Raw genomic sequence first — 16,370 nt, forward strand, 5'->3', positions numbered from 1 at the left:
GAAACATCCTTCAGATATTTTCTCCATACTGACATGAAGCATTAAACAGTTGCTGCACATAGATAATGAGAATCTCCCGTTCCACCTCATCACAATGAGAATCTCCCGTTCCACCTCATCACCATGAGAATCTCCCGTTCCACCTCATCACGATGAGAATCTCCCGTTCCACCTCATCACCATGAGAATCTCCCGTTCCACCACATCACGATGAGAATCTCCCATTCCACATCATCACCATGAGAATCTCCCGTTCCACCTCATCATGATGAGAATCTCCCGTTCCACATCATCACCATGAGAATCTCCCGTTCCACCTCATCACAATGAGAATCTCCCGTTCCACCTCATCACGATGAGAATCTCCCGTTCCACCACATCACAATGAGAATCTCCCGTTCCACCTCATCACAATGAGAATCTCCCGTTCCACCACATCACAATGAGAATCTCCCGTTCCACATCATCACCATGAGAATCTCCCGTTCCACCTCATCATGATGAGAATCTCCCGTTCCACATCATCACCATGAGAATCTCCCGTTCCACCTCATCATGACGAGAATCTCCCGTTCCACCACATCATGATGAGAATCTCCCGTTCCACCTCATCATGATGAGAATCTCCCGTTCCACCTCATCACAATGAGAATCTCCCGTTCCACCTCATCATGATGAGAATCTCCCGTTCCACCTCATCACCATGAGAATCTCCCGTTCCACCTCATCATGATGAGAATCTCCCGTTCCACCATATCATGATGAGAATCTCCCGTTCCACCACATCACAATGAGAATCTCCCGTTCCACCTCATCACGATGAGAATCTCCCGTTCCACCTCATCACAATGAGAATCTCCCGTTCCACCTCATCACGATGAGAATCTCCCGTTCCACCTCATCATGGTGAGAATCTCCCGTTCCACCTCATCACGATGAGAATCTCCCGTTCCACCTCATCACGATGAGAATCTCCCGTTCCACCACATCACGATGAGAATCTCCCGTTCCACATCATCACCATGAGAATCTCCCGTTCCACCTCATCATGATGAGAATCTCCCGTTCCACATCATCACCATGAGAATCTCCCGTTCCACCTCATCACCATGAGAATCTCCCGTTCCACCTCATCACGATGAGAATCTCCCGTTCCACCTCATCACCATGAGAATCTCCCGTTCCACCTCATCACGATGAGAATCTCCCGTTCCACCACATCACAATGAGAATCTCCCGTTCCACATCATCACCATGAGAATCTCCCGTTCCACCTCATCACGATGAGAATCTCCCGTTCCACCACATCATGATGAGAATCTCCCGTTCCACCTCATCACGATGAGAATCTCCCGTTCCACCACATCACCATGAGAATCTCCCGTTCCACCTCATCATGATGAGAATCTCCCGTTCCACCTCATCACAATGAGAATCTCCCGTTCCACCTCATCATGATGAGAATCTCCCGTTCCACCACATCATGATGAGAATCTCCCGTTCCACCACATCATCATGATGAGAATCTCCCGTTCCACCACATCACCATGAGAATCTCCCGTTCCACCTCATCATGATGAGAATCTCCTGTTCCACCACATCACCATGAGAATCTCCCGTTCCACCTCATCATGATGAGAATCTCCCGTTCCACCACATCATGATGAGAATCTCCCGTTCCACCACATCATGATGAGAATCTCCCGTTCCACCTCATCATGATGAGAATCTCCCGTTCCACTTCATCATGATGAGAATCTCCCGTTCCACCTCATCATGATGAGAATCTCCCGTTCCACTTCATCATGATGAGAATCTTCCGTTCCACCTCATCATGATGAGAATCTCCCGTTCCACCACATCATGATGAGAATCTCCTGTTCCACATCATCACCATGAGAATGTCCCGTTCCACCACATCATGATGAGAATCTCCCGTTCCACCACATCACAATGAGAATCTCCCGTTCCACCACATCATGATGAGAATCTCCCGTTCCACCTCATCACCATGAGAATCTCCCGTTCCACTTCATCATGATGAGAATCTCCTGTTCCACCACATCACAATGAGAATCTCCCGTTCCACCACATCGTGATGAGAATCTCCCGTTCCACCAGATCACAATGAGAATCTCCCGTTCCACCACATCAAGATGAGAATCTCCCGTTCCACCTCATCATGATGAGAATCTCCTGTTCCACATCATCATGATGAGAATCTCCAGTTCCACCACATCACAATGAGAATCTCCCGTTCCACCACATCATGATGAGAATCTCCCGTTCCACCACATCATGATGAGAATCTCCCGTTCCACCTCATCATGATGAGAATCTCCTGTTCCACATCATCACCATGAGAATCTCCCATTCCACCTCATCATGATGAGAATCTCCAGTTCCACCACATCACAATGAGAATCTCCCGTTCCACCTCATCATGATGAGAATCTCCCGTTCCACCTCATCATGATGAGAATCTCCCGTTCCACCACATCATGATGAGAATCTCCCGTTCCACCACATCATCATTATGAGAATCTCCCGTTCCACCACATCATGACGAGAATCTCCCGTTCCTCCTCATCATGATAAGAATCTCCCGTTCCACCACATCATGATGAGAATCTCCCGTTCCACCTCATCATGATGAGAATCTCCCGTTCCACTTCATCATGATGAGAATCTCCCGTTCCACCTCATCACCATGAGAATCTCCCGTTCCACCTCATTATGATGAGAATCTCCCGTTCCACCTCATCACAATGAGAATCTCCCGTTCCACCACATCACGATGAGAATCTCCCGTTCCACCTCATCACAATGAGAATCTCCCGTTCCATCTCATCATGATGAGAATCTCCCGTTCCACCTCATCACAATGAGAATCTCCCGTTCCACCACATCATGATGAGAATCTCCCGTTCCACCTCATCATGATGAGAATCTCCCGTTCCACCTCATCACCATGAGAATCTCCCGTTCCACCTCATCATGATGAGAATCTCCCGTTCCACCACATCATGATGAGAATCTCCCGTTCCACCACATCATGATGAGAATCTCCCGTTCCACCTCATCATGATGAGAATCTCCCGTTCCACTTCATCATGATGAGAATCTCCCGTTCCACCTCATCATGATGAGAATCTCCCGTTCCACTTCATCATGATGAGAATCTCCCGTTCCACCTCATCATGATGAGAATCTCCCGTTCCACCACATCATGATGAGAATCTCCCGTTCCACATCATCACCATGAGAATCTCCCGTTCCACCTCATCATGATGAGAATCTCCCGTTCCACCACATCACAATGAGAATCTCCCGTTCCACCACATCTTGTTGAGAATCTCCCGTTCCACCTCATCACCATGAGAATCTCCCGTTCCACTTCATCATGATGAGAATCTCCTGTTCCACCACATCACAATGAGAATCTCCCGTTCCACCACATCATGATGAGAATCTCCCATTCCACCACATCACAATGAGAATCTCCCGTTCCACCACATCATGATGAGAATCTCCCGTTCCACATCATCACCATGAGAATCTCCCGTTCCACCTCATCATGATGAGAATCTCCCGTTCCACCACATCACAATGAGAATCTCCCGTTCCACCACATCTTGTTGAGAATCTCCCGTTCCACCTCATCACCATGAGAATCTCCCGTTCCACTTCATCATGATGAGAATCTCCTGTTCCACCACATCACAATGAGAATCTCCCGTTCCACCACATCATGATGAGAATCTCCCGTTCCACCACATCACAATGAGAATCTCCCGTTCCACCACATCATGATGAGGATCTCCCGTTCCACCTCATCATGATGAGAATCTCCTGTTCCACATCATCACCATGAGAATCTCCCGTTCCACTTCATCATGATGAGAATCTCCCGTTCCACCTCATCATGATGAGAATCTCCCGTTCCACTTCATCATGATGAGAATCTTCCGTTCCACCTCATCATGATGAGAATCTCCCGTTCCACCACATCATGATGAGAATCTCCTGTTCCACATCATCACCATGAGAATGTCCCGTTCCACCTCATCATGATGAGAATCTCCTGTTCCACCACATCACAATGAGAATCTCCCGTTCCACCACATCATGATGAGAATCTCCCGTTCCACCTCATCACCATGAGAATCTCCCGTTCCACTTCATCATGATGAGAATCTCCTGTTCCACCACATCACAATGAGAATCTCCCGTTCCACCACATCGTGATGAGAATCTCCCGTTCCACCAGATCACAATGAGAATCTCCCGTTCCACCACATCATGATGAGAATCTCCCGTTCCACCTCATCATGATGAGAATCTCCTGTTCCACATCATCATGATGAGAATCTCCAGTTCCACCACATCACAATGAGAATCTCCCGTTCCACCACATCATGATGAGAATCTCCCGTTCCACCACATCATGATGAGAATCTCCCGTTCCACCTCATCATGATGAGAATCTCCTGTTCCACATCATCACCATGAGAATCTCCCATTCCACCTCATCATGATGAGAATCTCCTGTTCCACATCATCACAATGAGAATCTCCCGTTCCACCTCATCATGATGAGAATCTCCCGTTCCACCTCATCATGATGAGAATCTCCCATTCCACCACATCATGATGAGAATCTCCCGTTCCCCCACATCATCATGATGAGAATCTCCCGTTCCACCACATCATGACGAGAATCTCCCGTTCCTCCTCATCATGATAAGAATCTCCCGTTCCACCACATCATGATGAGAATCTCCCGTTCCACCTCATCATGATGAGAATCTCCCGTTCCACTTCATCATGATGAGAATCTCCCGTTCCACCACATCATGATGAGAATCTCCCGTTCCACCTCATCACCATGAGAATCTCCCGTTCCACCTCATTATGATGAGAATCTCCCGTTCCACCTCATCACAATGAGAATCTCCCATTCCACCTCATCACGATGAGAATCTCCCGTTCCACCTCATCACAATGAGAATCTCCCGTTCCATCTCATCATGATGAGAATCTCCCGTTCCACCTCATCACAATGAGAATCTCCCGTTCCACCTCATCATGATGAGAATCTCCCGTTCCACCTCATCACCATGAGAATCTCCCGTTCCACCTCATCATGATGAGAATCTCCCGTTCCACCACATCATGATGAGAATCTCCCGTTCCACCACATCATGATGAGAATCTCCCGTTCCACCTCATCATGATGAGAATCTCCCGTTCCACTTCATCATGATGAGAATCTCCCGTTCCACCTCATCATGATGAGAATCTCCCGTTCCACTTCATCATGATGAGAATCTCCCGTTCCACCTCATCATGATGAGAATCTCCCGTTCCACCACATCATGATGAGAATCTCCCGTTCCACATCATTACCATGAGAATCTCCCGTTCCACCTCATCATGATGAGAATCTCCCGTTCCACCACATCACAATGAGAATCTCCCGTTCCACCACATCTTGTTGAGAATCTCCCGTTCCACCACATCACAATGAGAATCTCCCGTTCCACCACATCATGATGAGGATCTCCCGTTCCACCTCATCATGATGAGAATCTCCTGTTCCACATCATCACCATGAGAATCTCCCGTTCCACCTCATCATGATGAGAATCTCCCGTTCCACCTCATCACAATGAGAATCTCCCGTTCCTCCACATCATGATGAGAATCTCCCGTTCCACCTCATCATGATGAGAATCTCCCGTTCCACATCATCACCATGAGAATCTCCCGTTCCACCTCATCACAATGAGAATCTCCCGTTCCTCCACATCATGATGAGAATCTCCCGTTCCACCACATCATGATGAGAATCTCCCGTTCCACCTCATCATGATGAGAATCTCCCGTTCCACCTCATCATGATGAGAATCTCCCGTTCCACCACATCATGACGAGAATCTCCCGTTCCACCACATCATCATGATGAGAATCTCCCGTTCCACCTCATCATGATGAGAATCTCCTGTTCCACATCATCACCATGAGAATCTCCCATTCCACCTCATCATGATGAGAATCTCCAGTTCCACCACATCATGATGAGAATCTCCCGTTCCACCTCATCATGATGAGAATCTCCCGTTCCACCACATCATGATGAGAATCTCCCGTTCCACCTCATCATGATGAGAATCTCCCGTTCCACCACATCATGATGAGAATCTCCCGTTCCACCTCATCATGATGAGAATCTCCCGTTCCACCACATCATGATGAGAATCTCCCGTTCCACTTCATCATGATGAGAATCTCCCGTTCCACCACATCATGATGAGAATCTCCCGTTCCACCACATCATGACGAGAATCTCCCGTTCCACCTCATCATGATAAGAATCTCCCGTTCCACCACATCATGATGAGAATCTCCTGTTCCACCACATCATGACGAGACTCTCCCGTTCCACCTCATCATGATAAGAATCTCCCGTTCCACCACATCATGATGAGAATCTCCTGTTCCACCACATCATGACGAGACTCTCCCGTTCCACCTCATCATGATAAGAATCTCCTGTTCCACCACATCATGATGAGAATCTCCCATTCCACCACATCATCATGATGAGAATCTCCCGTTCCACCTCATCATCATGATGAGAATCTCCCATTCCACCACATCATCATGATGAGAATCTCCCGTTCCACCTCATCATGATGAGAATCTCCCGTTCCACCACATCATGACGAGACTCTCCCGTTCCACCTCATCATGATAAGAATCTCCTGTTCCACCACATCATGATGAGAATCTCCCATTCCACCACATCATCATGATGAGAATCTCCCGTTCCACCTCATCATGATGAGAATCTCCCGTTCCACCACATCATGATGAGAATCTCCCATTCCACCACATCATCATGATGAGAATCTCCCGTTCCACCACATCACAATGAGAATCTCCCGTTCCACCACATCATGATGAGAATCTCCCGTTCCACCTCATCATGATGAGAATCTCCTGTTCCACCACATCATGATGAGAATCTCCCGTTCCACCACATCATGATGAGAATCTCCTGTTCCACCACATCATGACGAGACTCTCCCGTTCCACCTCATCATGATAAGAATCTCCCGTTCCACCTCATCATGATGAGAATCTCCCGTTCCACCTCATCATGATGAGAATCTCCCGTTCCACCTCATCACCATGAGAATCTCCCGTTCCACCTCATCATGATGAGAATCTCCCGTTCCACCACATCATGATGAGAATCTCCCGTTCCACCTCATCATGATGAGAATCTCCCGTTCCACCTCATCATGATGAGAATCTCCCGTTCCACCACATCAAGATGAGAATCTCCCATTCCACCACATCATCATGATGAGAATCTCCCGTTCCACCACATCACAATGAGAATCTCCCGTTCCACCACATCATGATGAGAATCTCCCGTTCCACCTCATCATGATGAGAATCTCCTGTTCCACATCATCACCATGAGAATCTCCCGTTCCACCACATCATGATGAGAATCTCCCGTTCCACCACATCATGACGAGAATCTCCCGTTCCACCTCATCATGATAAGAATCTCCCGTTCCACCACATCATGATGAGAATCTCCAGTTCCACCACATCACAATGAGAATCTCCCGTTCCACCACATCATGATGAGAATCTCCCGTTCCACCTCATCATGATGAGAATCTCCCGTTCCACCACATCATGATGAGAATCTCCCGTTCCACCACATCATCATGATGAGAATCTCCCGTTCCACCACATCATGACGAGAATCTCCCGTTCCACCTCATCATGATGAGAATCTCCCGTTCCACCTCATCATGATGAGAATCTCCTTTTCCACCACATCATGATGAGAATCTCCCGTTCCACTTCATCATGATGAGAATCTCCCGTTCCACCTCATCATGATGAGAATCTCCCATTCCACCACATCATGATGAGAATCTCCCGTTCCACCTCATCATGATGAGAATCTCCCGTTCCACCACATCATGATGAGAATCTCCCGTTCCACCACATCATGATGAGAATCTCCCGTTCCACCTCATCATGATGAGAATCTCCCGTTCCACCACATCATGATGAGAATCTCCCGTTCCACCACATCATGATGAGAATCTCCCGTTCCACCACATCATGATGAGAATCTCCCGTTCCACCTCATCATGATGAGAATCTCCCGTTCCACTTCATCATGATGAGAATCTCCCGTTCCACCTCATCATGATGAGAATCTCCCGTTCCACTTCATCATGATGAGAATCTTCCGTTCCACCTCATCATGATGAGAATCTCCCGTTCCACCACATCATGATGAGAATCTCCTGTTCCACATCATCACCATGAGAATGTCCCGTTCCACCACATCATGATGAGAATCTCCCGTTCCACCACATCACAATGAGAATCTCCCGTTCCACCACATCATGATGAGAATCTCCCGTTCCACCTCATCACCATGAGAATCTCCCGTTCCACTTCATCATGATGAGAATCTCCTGTTCCACCACATCACAATGAGAATCTCCCGTTCCACCACATCGTGATGAGAATCTCCCGTTCCACCAGATCACAATGAGAATCTCCCGTTCCACCACATCAAGATGAGAATCTCCCGTTCCACCTCATCATGATGAGAATCTCCTGTTCCACATCATCATGATGAGAATCTCCAGTTCCACCACATCACAATGAGAATCTCCCGTTCCACCACATCATGATGAGAATCTCCCGTTCCACCACATCATGATGAGAATCTCCCGTTCCACCTCATCATGATGAGAATCTCCTGTTCCACATCATCACCATGAGAATCTCCCATTCCACCTCATCATGATGAGAATCTCCAGTTCCACCACATCACAATGAGAATCTCCCGTTCCACCTCATCATGATGAGAATCTCCCGTTCCACCTCATCATGATGAGAATCTCCCGTTCCACCACATCATGATGAGAATCTCCCGTTCCACCACATCATCATTATGAGAATCTCCCGTTCCACCACATCATGACGAGAATCTCCCGTTCCTCCTCATCATGATAAGAATCTCCCGTTCCACCACATCATGATGAGAATCTCCCGTTCCACCTCATCATGATGAGAATCTCCCGTTCCACTTCATCATGATGAGAATCTCCCGTTCCACCTCATCACCATGAGAATCTCCCGTTCCACCTCATTATGATGAGAATCTCCCGTTCCACCTCATCACAATGAGAATCTCCCGTTCCACCACATCACGATGAGAATCTCCCGTTCCACCTCATCACAATGAGAATCTCCCGTTCCATCTCATCATGATGAGAATCTCCCGTTCCACCTCATCACAATGAGAATCTCCCGTTCCACCACATCATGATGAGAATCTCCCGTTCCACCTCATCATGATGAGAATCTCCCGTTCCACCTCATCACCATGAGAATCTCCCGTTCCACCTCATCATGATGAGAATCTCCCGTTCCACCACATCATGATGAGAATCTCCCGTTCCACCACATCATGATGAGAATCTCCCGTTCCACCTCATCATGATGAGAATCTCCCGTTCCACTTCATCATGATGAGAATCTCCCGTTCCACCTCATCATGATGAGAATCTCCCGTTCCACTTCATCATGATGAGAATCTCCCGTTCCACCTCATCATGATGAGAATCTCCCGTTCCACCACATCATGATGAGAATCTCCCGTTCCACATCATCACCATGAGAATCTCCCGTTCCACCTCATCATGATGAGAATCTCCCGTTCCACCACATCACAATGAGAATCTCCCGTTCCACCTCATCATGATGAGAATCTCCCGTTCCACTTCATCATGATGAGAATCTCCCGTTCCACCACATCATGATGAGAATCTCCCGTTCCACCTCATCACCATGAGAATCTCCCGTTCCACCTCATTATGATGAGAATCTCCCGTTCCACCTCATCACAATGAGAATCTCCCATTCCACCTCATCACGATGAGAATCTCCCGTTCCACCTCATCATGATGAGAATCTCCCGTTCCACCACATCACAATGAGAATCTCCCGTTCCACCACATCATGATGAGAATCTCCCGTTCCACATCATCACCATGAGAATCTCCCGTTCCACCTCATCATGATGAGAATCTCCCGTTCCACCACATCACAATGAGAATCTCCCGTTCCACCACATCTTGTTGAGAATCTCCCGTTCCACCTCATCACCATGAGAATCTCCCGTTCCACTTCATCATGATGAGAATCTCCTGTTCCACCACATCACAATGAGAATCTCCCGTTCCACCACATCATGATGAGAATCTCCCGTTCCACCACATCACAATGAGAATCTCCCGTTCCACCACATCATGATGAGGATCTCCCGTTCCACCTCATCATGATGAGAATCTCCTGTTCCACATCATCACCATGAGAATCTCCCGTTCCACTTCATCATGATGAGAATCTCCCGTTCCACCTCATCATGATGAGAATCTCCCGTTCCACTTCATCATGATGAGAATCTTCCGTTCCACCTCATCATGATGAGAATCTCCCGTTCCACCACATCATGATGAGAATCTCCTGTTCCACATCATCACCATGAGAATGTCCCGTTCCACCTCATCATGATGAGAATCTCCTGTTCCACCACATCACAATGAGAATCTCCCGTTCCACCACATCATGATGAGAATCTCCCGTTCCACCTCATCACCATGAGAATCTCCCGTTCCACTTCATCATGATGAGAATCTCCTGTTCCACCACATCACAATGAGAATCTCCCGTTCCACCACATCGTGATGAGAATCTCCCGTTCCACCAGATCACAATGAGAATCTCCCGTTCCACCACATCATGATGAGAATCTCCCGTTCCACCTCATCATGATGAGAATCTCCTGTTCCACATCATCATGATGAGAATCTCCAGTTCCACCACATCACAATGAGAATCTCCCGTTCCACCACATCATGATGAGAAGCTCCCGTTCCACCACATCATGATGAGAATCTCCCGTTCCACCTCATCATGATGAGAATCTCCTGTTCCACATCATCACCATGAGAATCTCCCATTCCACCTCATCATGATGAGAATCTCCTGTTCCACATCATCACAATGAGAATCTCCCGTTCCACCTCATCATGATGAGAATCTCCCGTTCCACCTCATCATGATGAGAATCTCCCATTCCACCACATCATGATGAGAATCTCCCGTTCCCCCACATCATCATGATGAGAATCTCCCGTTCCACCACATCATGACGAGAATCTCCCGTTCCTCCTCATCATGATAAGAATCTCCCGTTCCACCACATCATGATGAGAATCTCCCGTTCCACCTCATCATGATGAGAATCTCCCGTTCCACTTCATCATGATGAGAATCTCCCGTTCCACCACATCATGATGAGAATCTCCCGTTCCACCTCATCACCATGAGAATCTCCCGTTCCACCTCATTATGATGAGAATCTCCCGTTCCACCTCATCACAATGAGAATCTCCCATTCCACCTCATCACGATGAGAATCTCCCGTTCCACCTCATCACAATGAGAATCTCCCGTTCCATCTCATCATGATGAGAATCTCCCGTTCCACCTCATCACAATGAGAATCTCCCGTTCCACCTCATCATGATGAGAATCTCCCGTTCCACCTCATCACCATGAGAATCTCCCGTTCCACCTCATCATGATGAGAATCTCCCGTTCCACCACATCATGATGAGAATCTCCCGTTCCACCACATCATGATGAGAATCTCCCGTTCCACCTCATCATGATGAGAATCTCCCGTTCCACTTCATCATGATGAGAATCTCCCGTTCCACCTCATCATGATGAGAATCTCCCGTTCCACTTCATCATGATGAGAATCTCCCGTTCCACCTCATCATGATGAGAATCTCCCGTTCCACCACATCATGATGAGAATCTCCCGTTCCACATCATTACCATGAGAATCTCCCGTTCCACCTCATCATGATGAGAATCTCCCGTTCCACCACATCACAATGAGAATCTCCCGTTCCACCACATCTTGTTGAGAATCTCCCGTTCCACCACATCACAATGAGAATCTCCCGTTCCACCACATCATGATGAGGATCTCCCGTTCCACCTCATCATGATGAGAATCTCCTGTTCCACATCATCACCATGAGAATCTCCCGTTCCACCTCATCATGATGAGAATCTCCCGTTCCACCTCATCACAATGAGAATCTCCCGTTCCTCCACATCATGATGAGAATCTCCCGTTCCACCTCATCATGATGAGAATCTCCCGTTCCACATCATCACCATGAGAATCTCCCGTTCCACCTCATCACAATGAGAATCTCCCGTTCCTCCACATCATGATGAGAATCTCCCGTTCCACCACATCATGATGAGAATCTCCCGTTCCACCTCATCATGATGAGAATCTCCCGTTCCACCTCATCATGATGAGAATCTCCCGTTCCACCACATCATGACGAGAATCTCCCGTTCCACCACATCATCATGATGAGAATCTCCCGTTCCACCTCATCATGATGAGAATCTCCTGTTCCACATCATCACCATGAGAATCTCCCATTCCACCTCATCATGATGAGAATCTCCAGTTCCACCACATCATGATGAGAATCTCCCGTTCCACCTCATCATGATGAGAATCTCCCGTTCCACCACATCATGATGAGAATCTCCCGTTCCACCTCATCATGATGAGAATCTCCCGTTCCACCACATCATGATGAGAATCTCCCGTTCCACCTCATCATGATGAGAATCTCCCGTTCCACCACATCATGATGAGAATCTCCCGTTCCACTTCATCATGATGAGAATCTCCCGTTCCACCACATCATGATGAGAATCTCCCGTTCCACCACATCATGACGAGAATCTCCCGTTCCACCTCATCATGATAAGAATCTCCCGTTCCACCACATCATGATGAGAATCTCCTGTTCCACCACATCATGACGAGACTCTCCCGTTCCACCTCATCATGATAAGAATCTCCCGTTCCACCACATCATGATGAGAATCTCCTGTTCCACCACATCATGACGAGACTCTCCCGTTCCACCTCATCATGATAAGAATCTCCTGTTCCACCACATCATGATGAGAATCTCCCATTCCACCACATCATCATGATGAGAATCTCCCGTTCCACCTCATCATCATGATGAGAATCTCCCATTCCACCACATCATCATGATGAGAATCTCCCGTTCCACCTCATCATGATGAGAATCTCCCGTTCCACCACATCATGACGAGACTCTCCCGTTCCACCTCATCATGATAAGAATCTCCTGTTCCACCACATCATGATGAGAATCTCCCATTCCACCACATCATCATGATGAGAATCTCCCGTTCCACCTCATCATGATGAGAATCTCCCGTTCCACCACATCATGATGAGAATCTCCCATTCCACCACATCATCATGATGAGAATCTCCCGTTCCACCACATCACAATGAGAATCTCCCGTTCCACCACATCATGATGAGAATCTCCCGTTCCACCTCATCATGATGAGAATCTCCTGTTCCACCACATCATGATGAGAATCTCCCGTTCCACCACATCATGATGAGAATCTCCTGTTCCACCACATCATGACGAGACTCTCCCGTTCCACCTCATCATGATAAGAATCTCCCGTTCCACCTCATCATGATGAGAATCTCCCGTTCCACCTCATCATGATGAGAATCTCCCGTTCCACCTCATCACCATGAGAATCTCCCGTTCCACCTCATCATGATGAGAATCTCCCGTTCCACCACATCATGATGAGAATCTCCCGTTCCACCACATCATGATGAGAATCTCCCGTTCCACCTCATCATGATGAGAATCTCCCGTTCCACCTCATCATGATGAGAATCTCCCGTTCCACCACATCATGATGAGAATCTCCCATTCCACCACATCATCATGATGAGAATCTCCCGTTCCACCACATCACAATGAGAATCTCCCGTTCCACCACATCATGATGAGAATCTCCCGTTCCACCTCATCATGATGAGAATCTCCTGTTCCACATCATCACCATGAGAATCTCCCGTTCCACCACATCATGATGAGAATCTCCCGTTCCACCACATCATGACGAGAATCTCCCGTTCCACCTCATCATGATAAGAATCTCCCGTTCCACCACATCATGATGAGAATCTCCAGTTCCACCACATCACAATGAGAATCTCCCGTTCCACCACATCATGATGAGAATCTCCCGTTCCACCTCATCATGATGAGAATCTCCCGTTCCACCACATCATGATGAGAATCTCCCGTTCCACCACATCATCATGATGAGAATCTCCCGTTCCACCACATCATGACGAGAATCTCCCGTTCCACCTCATCATGATGAGAATCTCCCGTTCCACCTCATCATGATGAGAATCTCCTTTTCCACCACATCATGATGAGAATCTCCCGTTCCACTTCATCATGATGAGAATCTCCCGTTCCACCTCATCATGATGAGAATCTCCCATTCCACCACATCATGATGAGAATCTCCCGTTCCACCTCATCATGATGAGAATCTCCCGTTCCACCACATCATGATGAGAATCTCCCGTTCCACCACATCATGATGAGAATCTCCCGTTCCACCTCATCATGATGAGAATCTCCCGTTCCACCACATCATGATGAGAATCTCCCGTTCCACCACATCATGATGAGAATCTCCCGTTCCACCACATCATGATGAGAATCTCCCGTTCCACCACATCATGATGAGAATCTCCAGTTCCACCACATCACAATGAGAATCTCCCGTTCCACCACATCATGATGAGAATCTCCCGTTCCACCTCATCATGATGAGAATCTCCCGTTCCACCACATCATGATGAGAATCTCCCGTTCCACCACATCATCATGATGAGAATCTCCCGTTCCACCACATCATGACGAGAATCTCCCGTTCCACCTCATCATGATGAGAATCTCCCGTTCCACCACATCATCATGATGAGAATCTCCCGTTCCACCTCATCATGATGATAATCTCCCGTTCCACCTCATCATGATGAGAATCTCCCGTTCCACCTCATCATGATGAGAATCTCCCGTTCCACCTCATCATGATGAGAATCTCCCGTTCCACCACATCATGATGAGAATCTCCCGTTCCACCACATTCCAGCAGCAGCCTGAAAGCGTTGATCTTGACGGCAGGATGGATCCATGTTGTCATGATGTTTCCAGCAGATTCTAATCCTACCATGTGAATGTGGAGCTGAACTGGAGACTCATCAGAGCAGCAACGTTTCTCCATCTTCTATTGTCCAGTTCTGGTGAGTCTGTGTGAATCGTAGCCTCAGTTTCCTGTTCTAACTGACAGGATGGAAACCGCTGTGGTCTTCTGCTGCTGGATGCCATCTGCTTCCAGGCTGGACGTGTTGTTGCTGTTCTGCAGATCTTGTTTTTTGGACTTCCTGATGTCTTTGTATCAGCATCTTCTGGATGCACCGATACAGATGAGAAATTTTCTCATTCATATCCTGAACTCTTAAGTCTATTAGTGCAGGCTGAGTGAGTATATTCCCGCTAATTAGCCTTCAAATTTCACTTGTTTTACAACCTTAATTTCCATCTTAACCCAGAAAAAGATGAGCTACTGGGGATGAAAGTTGTTTAATCATATGTTAACACGTCCTGTTTGAAAAAAAAAAACATGTAGAAAAACACACAAGAGCTCTTTTTTTACAGACTGAAGAGACGTTTCTCACCATGCACCATGAGTTCCACGGGGTGCAGGCTGGATGTGGGTGGATGTTGTCTTATCCGCTGTGTTTTCCACTTGTGCTAATGAGCAGAGTGTCTGTGCAGGAGGGAAGCAGCGTTGTGTCACAAACACCACCAATATGTCCACAGGGAGATGTCGTCAAACTTAGCCTGCTGGGAAAACTGTAGCTGTACTTTCAGAGATGTTCGGTTCACTTCAGCTGAAGGAGCAGGCAGGGCATGACCCAGAGCTTCATGATTTATCATTCTCAGATCCGTTGAGTCAAAAGGTTTTATTTTAATGACTTTACTTCACTTTATTTAGACTCAGTCAAGTTTTAAAAAGTACATTTTTCGGCAGAAACAACTTGGAAAAGCCAGCTGGTTAGATTTTAGTGTAAAGATGGTTTTTATGGTTTCAGACGAGCAGAAGACAGAAAACTTTAATATTCTGTCATTTTTAATACTTAAAAAGTAAGGAAGTACTCGTGGAAGAAAAATTCTACCAAGAAATGTGTGCATTAAACTTATGTAGGAATGTTGTTTTCCCACTTAACCTTGATTCTGAGAAGTCCATGTTGCCTCCATTCCCAGAAAATTCCT

This window comes from Telmatherina bonti (assembly GCF_933228915.1).
Source record: "Telmatherina bonti genome assembly, chromosome: 1".
In the NCBI taxonomy this organism is placed as follows: Eukaryota; Metazoa; Chordata; class Actinopteri; order Atheriniformes; family Telmatherinidae; genus Telmatherina; species Telmatherina bonti.